This window comes from Helianthus annuus, chromosome 1 (genome assembly GCF_002127325.2).
Source record: "Helianthus annuus cultivar XRQ/B chromosome 1, HanXRQr2.0-SUNRISE, whole genome shotgun sequence".
Classification (NCBI taxonomy): Eukaryota; Viridiplantae; Streptophyta; class Magnoliopsida; order Asterales; family Asteraceae; genus Helianthus; species Helianthus annuus.
The window spans coordinates 138297557-138310468 of NC_035433.2; the positions used below are offsets into that span (position 1 = coordinate 138297557).

At 37.6% G+C, this 12912-nt stretch overlaps 2 non-coding genes across 2 annotated transcripts; both read right to left on the reverse strand.

Moving 5' to 3' along the window:
• Window positions 1-10186: 10186 nt before the first annotated feature.
• Window positions 10187-10259, reverse strand: TRNAR-CCU. Its single transcript has one exon. It is a non-coding gene; the product is annotated as a tRNA-Arg (tRNA).
• A 1467-nt stretch (window positions 10260-11726) lies between these two features.
• On the reverse strand, window positions 11727-11799 carry TRNAR-CCU. The gene has a single exon. It is a non-coding gene; the product is annotated as a tRNA-Arg (tRNA).
• Window positions 11800-12912: the final 1113 nt, after the last annotated feature.

Consider the following 12912-nt stretch of genomic DNA (forward strand, 5'->3'; position numbering starts at 1 on the left):
CTCATTGAAAGATTGAAACAAATTTCTTTAACAGGACGAGTTAATGTTCATGTAGGTGGGGCTAACCTACTTGGTAGCGATACTGTCTTTTAGAGGAGAAATCCTAGGTTAAAATCTGAGCGTAAAAATTTAATTTAGGATTGTAAGTATAATAGGGTAGGAATAAGTATTAACATTAAGAAAAAACAAGGTGCAAAGAAAACCAATGCCAATTAAACAAAATTAAATTAAATAAATACTCTAGCCAACCACGTTAATATTTAGAAATTAAATTAATGAAACTTTAATTTATTTCTCGAGTAAATTGCTATTTTCGTCCCTGAGGTTTGGGCACATTTGCCATTTTCGTCCAAAATGAGACTTTTGTACCATTTTGACCCTCACGTTTGTAACTTTTTGCCATTTTCATTGAAATGCCTAACCAAGTCACTTTACACCGTTAGATGGGGTATTTTTAAAATTTATAAATTATAAGGGGGTAACTTGTAATTATCTCTTTAAATACACTTCCTCTCTCTACTATCTCTCTCTCTCTCTCAAATAAATACATATGTACAAGTCACTGTCTTCTTCGAAGCAATCATCCTCCACATCTTCCTTCCACCTAAGATTTCAATCCCCAAAACTAAAATTCAACCAATATACAAAAAACTTATATAAATTCCATAAAAATTTACACAGTTCCTATCTAACCCAATTGAGCTTCAACTTGATTTGTATACCTGGCAAACGTAAACCGTAAAGGCAACATCGATGTCCAGCACATTCATGAAACTCATAAATCAAGTCACCACAACAAGCTTCCGCTGCTCAGTCACCGGCCACCACCACAAGTTTGCGCCACCCAATCATCGGCCACCATTTCGCTGCTCAGTCGTCGGCCACTACTACAAGTTTGCGCCGCCCAATCGCGGGCCACCACCATAAGATTCCGGCCGCCGCAAATCGCCACCACCGCCAAAATATTCCGGCCACTGCTCAATTGCCGCCACCACCATAAGCTTTCGGCTGCCGCTCAATCGCTTCCACCACCACCAGTTCCGACTCTAGTGTGACTCCATAACCGCTCGGATTACAGATCGGCTCTTGCTCTGAAGCAACGTCGTGTGAGGGTGTTGGTGTTCGTGTGGGGGTGTTGCTCTTATTCCAGATCTGTATTAACCGGTTTGACTCCATGAAACTCATGATCTTGATGGTGACTCCATGATAAGAGGTGGTGCTTGTGGGGGTGGGGGTGGGGGTGGGGTGAGGGTGGGATAGGGTGGTGGCAGGTGGTGATGCTTGTGGCGACACGTGATGGTTTGCCCCTGAGAGAGAGTAGAGAGAGGGAGTGTATTCAGAGTGTGAGAGTGTATTATATAAAAGAAGAAGACAACAGTCACTGTAATCGTCCTTGTTGTACATGTGTATTTTTTTACAAGTTACCCCCTTATAATTAAGAAATTTCAAAAATACCCCATCTGACGATATAAAGTAACTTAGTTGGGCATTTTGGATGAAAATGGCAACAAGTTACAAACGTGGGGGGCAAAACGGTACAAAAGTGTCATTTTAGACGAAAATGGCAAACGTGCCCAAACCTCAGGGACGAAAATGACAATTTACTCTTATTTCTATGTGGGTATTTGTCTATTTGATAACCATATATGTAGGAGTAGAATTCACATGTTAGAACCATAATTGATTTTGTTAGTTTACATAGTATTATTTGTATCTTTAGTGTTTGCGTACGAGTGTATCACATATATTAATGATCTAGTTACACATAAAACTATTTGTGTTTATTTAACTAGTGTGGTAACAATCAAATATCAAGTAACTTATTTATACGTGGTTGAAAACTGGTGTTCGTAATTGTGTAACTTAATGTCTTTACATAAGTTTTAATCTTGAATAGCCTACTTTTAATTAGATTTGAGTGTTGCATGTTTAATGGAGTTTAAGGAGCTTTTGGGAGCTTTACGAGTCACCGGGTCGAAAACCGGACAACCGGGACATCAAACGGGTCAACCGGGAGTGCAAAATGGAAAAAAAATAGAAAATGGAAGTTGGGGAGGTCGTCGGCGACGCCCCGTAGTTAACCCCGTCGCCAGAAAGCTCGTAATCAGTCAATTAGTGTGTCGCAGAAAAACAGCAAAAGTAGAGGGCGTCGCCGACGGGGTCCCCCAGTCGGCGACGGGATTCCGTTTTGTGTATCGCGAAATTTTGATTTCTTGGTTGTTTTGACGAGTTATAACAGATTCTTTGACCTTGTTTCGGGGGTTACGAGTTCCTAAGCATAAAAACACATCTTGGATCAATTCCCTATCAAGCAATTCATCCCCAATCAATCCCTAACACCACATTCTTCATCTCTAACACCCACCTTTCATCTCTAACATTCAAACCCTAACCAATTCTCCACCATCCCTAACCCTCAATTATTCCACCATCACCACTATTTTCAACCTTCCATCATCACCTTCAACCCTAACCTCCACTCCTCAAGGCTCAAGGTCATGGCTCCGTGTTCGTGTTTGTCGGCCGGTGATCGCGTCCATCCAACCATGAGCGGCTAGTCTCTTCGGTTTCACCCCAGTGTAGGTAGTTGTATTTTCTAGGGTTTATGCATTTGTAGTTTGATTCGACTTTGTGACAATTTGTATTGATTTTTGAAACCATTGACAATAGTTTACATTTGTTTCGTATTCGTAAATTGTCGAACGATGATAAAGTTATGACTTTGCGAAATGGTTATGTGTAGTTATGCGTTGTCGTCGTTAGGATTTACTTGTGTTGATTACAAAGTGCATTCTTGTCCGTTCTTCGGGACATTGATAGTTATTGGCACCTAAGTCACGGTACACTAAATCCGTTAATCGTTATACAACTGAGTTGAATTAAAACCTGTAGGAACCCTAGGACTTACAATTATCAAACCGGGTGTGATCCGTATTCTAATTTCTTGCTTCAACTTTTTAGTTTAGTTTACAAGTTTAGTTAATAAATCATTGTTTTAGAAAATATCAATTTGTCGGTTCACTCCGACATCCTTTCAAACTAATTAAACAAATAAAATTAGCAAACTTCATAATCACCTTGTACATTATTTGTAAATAGTCTAACTAATCGAACGGGTCGTGCGATAGTGACCACCTGCTCTTCGTGGATACGATACCCGACTTACCCTAGCTACCTAGGTTTAATTGGGTTTTTGACTTATCGGTACGACACGGTCACGTCAAAATGGCGTCGTTGCCGGGGAGCTAGTGCGCTTAGTATTTCATTGCTTGTTCGATTTTAGTTTAGTTTATTTTCTTTCCTTTTTTTGTATATTTGTGATTTTACTTTTGGTGGTCGAGCTTGTTTGTGCAGGTACATGTTTTGCAGGTACCATCTTTCAATATGAATTGGGTAGATGATTATCCTTGTGAGTGTTGCGGAAGCGGAGAGCATTATTTAGAAGATTGCTCTGTTTTCCACGCAAAAGTTCACGCCAACAAGGATCGGGAAGACTACCTCAGCGGATTATATGAGTATAGGAGGGCGGATTATGAAGATTTCAGTGGTCCATCCTCATATTATCCATATGATAATCCACCACCACCACATTATCAAGAATACTACTATGAGCCCGAATTGCCACACTTCCCGAGTTACCAGGAGGAGTATGATGACTATTATCATGACTCCCCTCAGCCGACATACGAGGAGCCTCAAGATTCGTTAAACTTTAAACTCGATATGATTATGGATATGATGATAGAAATGAAAAAGAAAGACGAGCTGAGAGACAAATCATTTGAGGCTTTGGTTATTCAGGTTGGTCAATTAACCGAGGAGATGGCACAACTTAGGCGAGACCAAGAGGTTTTGGCTAATGGTACCATGGTTGATGGTAATGTGGTGGAAGAGGTTATGGAACTTCCGGAGCAAGAAGTTGAATGTTTGAACCGAGCGGAAGACATGACACCGCAAGACGAATCGGATTCGAAAGAAGCTCACATTCATATTCATCATTCTCCCAAACTTATCACTCCAACCAACAAAGTTGGGGATGCGGGTTCGGGCATAAGGATTCGACGGGTGGCGTTGCAAGACATTGGCCATGTTGTTAAGAGACGACCCCGAAGTTGTACATTGCGTATGCCGAATATAATAAAAAGAGTATGGATTCGGCATGCTAATTACCGAGCGTATGTTGGAAAATCGGTAGGCAAATGTGCACTTCGACTACCATGAGAGGTAAATCAGGTACGATTGTTGTTGAGTTTGTATTATTATTTGTTTTATTTTATTTTAGTAGTTAAATGAACATTGTGGGTGTGTTCCCTATACAACCCTCACGAGACCTACTCGTCCTCCCGAGCTATCGGAGGTTTAAAAGGGCTTGTTGCATACGCTAAATACAACCGTGATTCCTACGAAAGTGAGTTAGGCTTGTTATTGGTGTAAATTATTTTTCCACATAAATCAAAGTGAATTAACGTATAACTTGGTAATATTTTCAGAAAAGTGGTAGAACTAGGTAGCTAATAAATTTTAATGGTTGTGAGAAGCATGCTTCTACACAAGGGTTAAGATTTGTAGGTACATTATGTTCATGGGACGACCGCTTTCTTGAAGAGAAGAAGAGCACACAAAGAATGAGCTCAAAAATCAGGTGCATACGTTTCTTTTTTACTTTTGATTTTTAGTTAGCAAATAAGTGGATTGTAATTGTATGTTATTTTTCCAGGGTGGAATTTTTGGGAAGTTAGCCGTGTCACATCCTTTGTGCGTTTAATACTCTAGTTCTTACACATTGAGGACATTGTTTACCTCAAGTATGGGGATGGGGGAGTAGTAAAAGTTTTTCGATTTTGACCCATTCATTTAAACACTACACATTGAGGACAACGTTTACCTCAAGTGTGGGGATGGGGGAAAATTTCAAAAATTTTTCAAAAATTTCTTGTTTCAAAAGCGATCTTAAAAGCACAAGTAACTAAGTCAACAATGGATGACACAACCTATTTGGTCTTTTGTCATGGTTAAGTTCAAATTAATAGCATGACGGGTATTTAGCGGGTGGTTATTTGAGAATAATCCGCCTAAGAAACTAGCATTTTATGCATGTCACATATCATACCCTTTACATATGTGAGGTTTTGAGCCACTTTTACATTATAGAGCACATGCTTATGTTTCTTTGTTTGAGTGGACCATTAGTCACGTATTGTAGAACTTGCGACTTTTGATACGTTTGAGACCATAGACCGAATACAAGCACAGGAATGATTAAGGCATTAGGTAAACCTTTTCCTTTTACACCATTTATATATCCTTACCCAAAAATTATCCCCTAGTAGCCGATTTTGAGCCTAATCCTTTCGTTTGACCACCCTGTAGCCCATAAGTTTAAGCTTTTTCTTTTAAACCCGTGTGATGAAAATTCGATTATAGGAATCAAGTTTGTATAGTCGTGAATTGGTTGTGTACATAAAAAAAAGAGAAAAATCAGAAAAATATTACGAAAAAGAATAGAAAATCATTGAGAAAAGAGTAAACTGCCATTTTGGTCCCTGTGGTCTGGGCACTTTTGCCATTTTAATCCAAATCTCAAACTTTTTAAATCTAGGTCCCTGTGGTTTCACTTTTATTGTCATTTTAGTCCAAAATTCAAAAACCCCCTTTTTTAACTGTTGAAAACTGGGTGTTTTGTCTTTTTGTGCAGGGGCATTTTTGTCCATCTCAATAAAAGGAGTTAAATATATTTAATTTAGTTTATTAATTATTGATATGTTATAATAAACCCTGAGATGGACAAAAATGCCTCTGCACAAAAGACAAAACAACCAGTTTTCAACAGTTAAAAAATGATGTTTTTGAATTTTGGACTAAAATGGCAATAAAAGTGAAATCACAGGGACCCATGTTTAAAAAGTTTGAGATTTGGACTAAAATGGCAAAAGTGCCCAAAACACAGGGACCAAAATGGCAGTTTACTCTTGAGAAAAGAACAAAAACATGAAGTTAGTAGTTGTTGAATAAAAGGCTAAAGTTGTTGCATTGTAGTTGATGTTTATAGTTTAGTTTTGTTTAGAGTAGTCGTTTCTAATAAAAATCGAATTTTCATCACCTTAGCCACTTTAAATTATCTTATTTCCTACCCTTAGCCTAGCCCCGTTACAACCCTTACAAAGACCTTATGACTTGTGCTTGGTATTCGTGTTCGGTGGTAGAGAATGATTGAGTTGCAAGCCTATGCGGGTACGTGTTTTAATCGGTTTTGAGCGATTATTTGTTGAAGTGCTAATACATTATAAACATTAGCCAATTTATAAACCAAGTGGAGAGAACATTGTAAGGGATGTGCATGAATTGTTGGTTTCGCGGGCGGGTTAATCTTGGATAACCATTATTATCTGTGATTATTCACTTTACCGTTAAATATGTTGGAAATTGTAAAGAGTTTGAACTTTAGTATGACAATTGACCTTAACCCTCGTCTCAGGAATGGGGAGTGTATTCGTTGTTCGACCCACGTGAAAGTAAAAAATAGATTTGCTTGAGGGCAAGCAAAAGACAAGTGTGGGGATGTGATACGTGGTTGAAAACCAGTGTTCGTAATTGTGTAACTTAATGTTTTTACATAACTTTTAATCTTGAATAACCTACTTTTAATTAGATTTGTGTTTTGCAGGTTTAATGGAGTTTAAGAAGCTTTTTAGGAGCTTTACGAGTCACCGGGTCGAAAACCGGACAACCGGGACATCAAACGGGTCAACCGGGAGTGCAAAATGAAAAAAAATAGAAAATGGAAGTTGGGGAGGTCGTCGGCGACGCCCCGTAGTTAACCCCGTCGCCAGAAAGCTCGTAACCAGTCAATTAGCGCGTCGTAGAAAAACAGCAAAAGTAGAGGGCGTCGCCGACGGGGTCCCCCCAGTCGGCGACGGGCTTCCGTTTTGTGTATCGCGAAATTTTGATTTCTTGGTTGTTTTGACGAGTTATAACGGATTCCTTGACCTTGTTTCGGGGGTTACGAGTTCCTAAGCATAAAAACACATCTTGGATCAATTCCCTATCATGCAATTCATCCCCAATCAATCCCTAACACCACATTCTTCATCTCTAACACCCACCTTTCATCTCTAACATTCAAACCCTAACCTATTCTCCACCATCCCTAACCCTCAATTATTCCACTATCACCACTATCTTCAACCTTCCATCATCACCTTCAACCCTAACCTCCACTCCTCAAGGCTCAAGGTCATGGCTCCGTGTTCGTGTTTGTCGGCCGGTGATCGCGTCCACCCAACCATGAGCGGCTAGTCTCTTCGGTTTCACCCCGGTGTAGGTAGTTGTATTTTCTAGGGTTTATGCATTTGTAGTTTGATTCGACTTTGTGACAATTTGTATTGATTTTTGAAACCATTGACAATAGTTTACATTTGTTTCGTATTCGTAAATTGTCGAACGATGATAAAGTTATGACTTTGCGAAATGGTTATGTGTAGTTATGCGTTGTCGTGGTTAGGATTTACTTGTGTTGATCACAAAGTGCATTCTTGTCCGTTCTTCGGGACGTTGATTGTGACAACTTAAGTTTCCAAGATTCCATCTTCGCATTAATTGCACGTTAATTGTTTAAGTTGTTTGTTTACACGACTTGTTTGCTTTGTAATCGTACACGTTTGTGATATGTTAAATCGTATTGTGATTATTGTGTTATATGTTTGGTGATTTAAATTGGTAACCTGTTAACCTGTTTAGAAGTTAGAATCTTAAAATGTTGTACCCCGAGCAACCTCGACAAAACCCAGAGTTTCGCCATCAACCATATCGACGAAACAGGGAGAGGTTCGTCACAAACACCTCGACGAAACGGGGAGTTTCGCCGGCCCAGGTTGCTCCGAAACCCAGTTAAGGCCCAACAGTTACAGTTTACGTATTTAAGGGACGTGGGTTACGTGAGTTGTCATTCTTGCAAACCCTAGAGCTCTCCCTCTCCCTATTGACGGCGACTGTGTGTCCTCGAAGCCATCTAAGATCGATCAGGTCATTGTCCCGTTCAACCGGTTAGTGTGTAATATCTCGGATTGATCAAACTGTTAAGTCGTTGTATAGATAGTTGTTATTATGTTTGGATTCCATTGATTGTTGATGATGATTATTTACGAACCTGTTAGCAATTAGGGGTTCTTGGTATTATTAATTTGAATAGATTTTTGAGCATTAAGATAGGTTGTTGATGAATCTGTGAAATTGTATTCGTGCAATGGCCATCATATTAAGGTTAACACATGATTCTGATTGATTGGATAATGATTAGAAACTGGTTGTTTTGACATTAATAGAATGATCGACGGTTAGGGTTTCTGGGTAATCATCAGTTACATGACGTAACTGACTTAATGGACGAAACGCCGATGATGACGAAACGGGTGCGTTTCTCCGGAGGATAATCACGACGAAACAGGGGAGTTTCGCCGAAAACATGCATGACGAAACAGGTGAGTTTCGTCGAAGGGTGATCACGACGAAACTAGGGAGTTTCGTCGAATTAGGAATCTGAACAGTAACTAAGTTTGATTCTGTTAGGAGTTAACTGAGTTAGTTATGTGTCGTTAAATGTAAATCATGTGAATATGCGATTAACTGCTAAATGCTATGAGGCGTCTGTTACTTGAGCTATACTTTATGATCATGATTTATACTTGAACTATGTGAATATAAACCGATTGTGAATGCGTGCATACCATAGGCTTTGACTGATTAATTGGAATCAAGTAATTAATCAACCGAGCAAACCGATGTGAGTTCACACTTTCTACAAGGCATGGGATTCCCAAGGGTTGGGAATGGGTTAATAAACTAAAACGGAATCTACATATCCTCCTTGGGTAGTCGGACGCCTTTACCCGCCCCTTAAATCCTGCGCCGCAGTTATGCCCTAGTGCTAGTGCTAGTGCTAGTGACAGATTCAATATTTTTATTAGTGAGAACAAAAATGGGCGTGTTAGAATATGTGGGTTAAAACAGGCCGAAAGGTGTTGAAAGTTTGAAACAAATTTCTTAATAGGACGAGAAAAATGTTCATGTAGTTGCAAAGAAAACCGATCATAAATTTAAGAAATTAAAGAAAAATCTAACTCATATAATCTAACTCAGATAATCAAATTAAATGAACACTCTAAACTAATCACATTAATATAAAGAAATTAAACTAGTGAAAAACTGGTGAAGATCAACAAGTCCCCTTTAGCCACTTAATTGCATTTACAGAGAATAATATAACCTAACTTAATTAGACAAAGTAGTAATCAGTTTGTGGAAAAAAAAACAAAAAATAAAAAATAAAAATCAAAGTAAATAGTGAAAGTTAGAAGTGGGCCGTTCTCAATGAATAAACTAAATTAGACTTGGGAGATGATAATTTTTGTTTTAAAAACTTCTTAGTCTTAAGAGTAACAAGATTTACCTGTTCGAAAGTTAGAAGATCAGACCACAATCGACATACCACCAAAGAAGAAAGACGGAGAAGAGGTGGAACATTGAGGGTGTAAATAACGCACCTCACTAGAGAAACCCAATTAATTACCCAAGTAAAGTACTAACCAAATAACCAAATGTACAAGACCACCAAACACAAAACACCAAAGTAGCCGTATATACAAGTGGTTAATGCCCAAACTAATTGAAAATATATAAATAGTAATTAATAACTTGAAATAAATCCAAGTGATCAAATATTCTAATTTTGAAAACAATATAAACTAGTGGGATTTTCCCGCGCTACGCGGCGGGTATCTGGTCGTAATAGGTTTTGTTTGTTACGATGTTGACACTCACTATAATAACCAGAAGAGAAAACAAAAAAAAGTGGTGATATGCTCATGTCGACACGTGACTTACATCGATCTGAAAAACAATAAAAATGAATACCGGTACCTATATTGTTTAGTTAGAATCAATTTTGGCACTCGTATAGCCTATGATACCAAAGAAATACCTTGTTCTGAATGCAACTCCATTGTTAACAAAATTTATACCGAAACGTCGAGAATAAAATGTATGGTGCAGCATATGTTACATGCTTGGAGGAAAAACAAGAAAACGGTAATCAGTGTTCCAATAGTTTTAATTATAAACATTGACATTAATGACGTAGAAACACCAAAAAAAAAAAAAGAACCATAAAGAAATTAATAAATAAAAAAGACGGGCCAGGTAGGGGTCGAACCTACGACCTTCTGCTTAGGAAACAGACGCTCTATCCACTGAGCTACAGGCGCGTTGTTGTGTCTACAAATAAATTAAATATTATTTAATGCATATATTATGATCCCTTTTTTTCCAAGTTTCTTATTTAATATGATTTAGTGCATAGATTATGAAATTATTAATCTGTTATAAAGTTTATGTATTTCTAATAAGGAGCTATGTGATTCAAAAAATAAATAAATTTGTATAATGTAAACTGTTTTTATTTATAAGTATGTATGGATGATACTTATCAACTGCCTGATATTGTTACATTTCTTCAACTGTAGTTAGATTTGATGATGCATTGAGCTTGCAACATTTTGGAAGACACCTAATCCCAATCAATAGAATATTAAATGCCGTTCAAAAAAAAAGAAGATTAAATCATTACGAGCTTTCCAAATAAACCATCGAAGAGTAAAAGATCGCCACCACCAACTTTTTCAATGCTTTCGAATCCGAACGTGTGAATTAATTCAAACCTCTATGACAAGATTAAAAGATAGTAAAAGGCAGTGACGGAGCTAGCCCACTAATTTAGGGGTATCCCAAAAGAAAATATTAATACCGATTAACGAAGCAGCAATAGGGGTGTTGGGAGTCTGGGATGATCATAATTCTATGACGTTCTGTTTCATACGTTGTCATCAAGGCGCAAATGTGCAAATACCGACGAAATTCAGACGAAGTTCTATTGAAACCGGCTAAACTGTTCTAAAACACGTCTAAAATCCCTAAAAGTGGTATGTTTATATTGTGCGTCATGCTCTAAAAGGCCCACACTTTTTATTTGCTTTGCACCTAGACAAGGGCGTAGCTTAAGAGGGGACGGGAGGGGCGCCCGACCCCCCCGAACTTTTCGCTCAGAAGTGTTATATATGTAGTTTTCGTATAGAAATTTTTGGGTATATACGTTTTCGACCTCCCAGTTCTATAGAAATTTTTAGGTATATACATTTTCGCCCCCCCCCCCCCCCCTCCCACCGTCTTCATTGTCAAGCTTCGCCCACAACCAATGGTAGGCTGATAAATGGAAAAAATCATGTCATCTTTAGCGAAATTCTTGGTAAAAATTTTGATAGTAGTAACAAAAATAAAGTATGCTAGGATCTTGCTATGACTGAAAAAAAAATATAGGTCAGAATCCTAAATTATTTTTGTTAATACCATAGCAATCAACAACATATCATTTTTAATTAAATATGTCACCGACTTTGTTTTGGGGCAGAATGGCAACGTCGGTAATAGGGCAGTTGACGACTACAAAAGGGGAGGTTGAGGAGGTGGTTTTCGTCTGATTGTGGCGGTTAAAACTGTGAGGGGGTTGAAGCATAGCATAACTGGAAGCAGGAGAAGGAAAAGTTGGGCGTGGCAATGAAAGAATAAAACACATGAAACCTGGTGAAATAAACACGTGTAGTGGGTTTATTACTGTTCATAACGTTTGATTTTTAATATATAGATAATTACGGTTAAAAAATGAAGGAAAAATGATACGCGCCAGGTAGGGGTCGAACCTACGACCTTCTGCTTAGGAAACAGACGCTCTATCCACTGAGCTACAGGCGCTATGTTGTTGTCTGGCAACATTAAATTCTCCTAATTGTTGATTTAGTGCAAGGTCATGGAGGCGTACCTCGCTTCTGCAACAATTTGCTTGTTTCTGTTTATGACAATTGCTACTTTAGATATAAGTTTTGTGTAACTACATGCTAACATAGATAATGTACAATTACACATGTTCAATTAAAGCTGTAGAACTGACTTGATCATCAGAAGAAGCAGTGACGGAGTCGGGAATTTCTTCTAGTGGTGTCATTTTTTTGATACGTTAGTTTATAATAACCCGAATTCTGAATTTTCGGATCGGGACGAGTTGGGTTGAATCACATAATAAAAGTCAATATAATCATAGAAGTACAATATCATTGAAAAATACACATAATAAACATATAAATTCATTTGAATATATATAAAAAAAAACTACTTGTTATAGTTGTTCCCGACGTTCAAGAACCTCTAAACAAGCAAAAAACAACTAAAATTAATAATCTTATAACTTTGTAAGGTATATACTTTCACCAAAATTAATAACCAAGTGACTAAGTCTAGGTAGTCTACAATCTAACAAAGTAACGAATACTGATCACATAAAAAATTACACATTTAATTAACTAAGTTACACTTTAATCAAATATACACAATTAAAGTATAAAATCACATAACATGGATTGATCAGAAACGAATCAAGTATTCACAACTAAGTTCAAGTTTAAAGATTGAAGAATAAATAACTAATATTTACTCATGTTTGGTTTAATTTATTTGCTTGATGTGGTTGAATAATTAATACTTGGATGTTGATAAATCGATAAGATAATCAAACTCGTCTCTACTCCCTCAATCCTCGTTGCCTCTTCGTGACTGTCTAGTTCCTCCTATTCTTCTCATTCATGTAGTTTGCATTTAGAGGGCTTTTTTTTCAGTTTTTGGATAATCTAAGTTAAACAATTCAAATAAGCTAATTGGACATAAGCTATAATGATTATTACCTATATATTACCTATATATTAAAAATACAAATGAATGAATAGTAACATCTTAAGTGATAAGTAAATGTGGGTATCGCTACCGGTATCAAATTTACCAAACCGGTTCGGCACCGGTTTTTACCCTCAAATA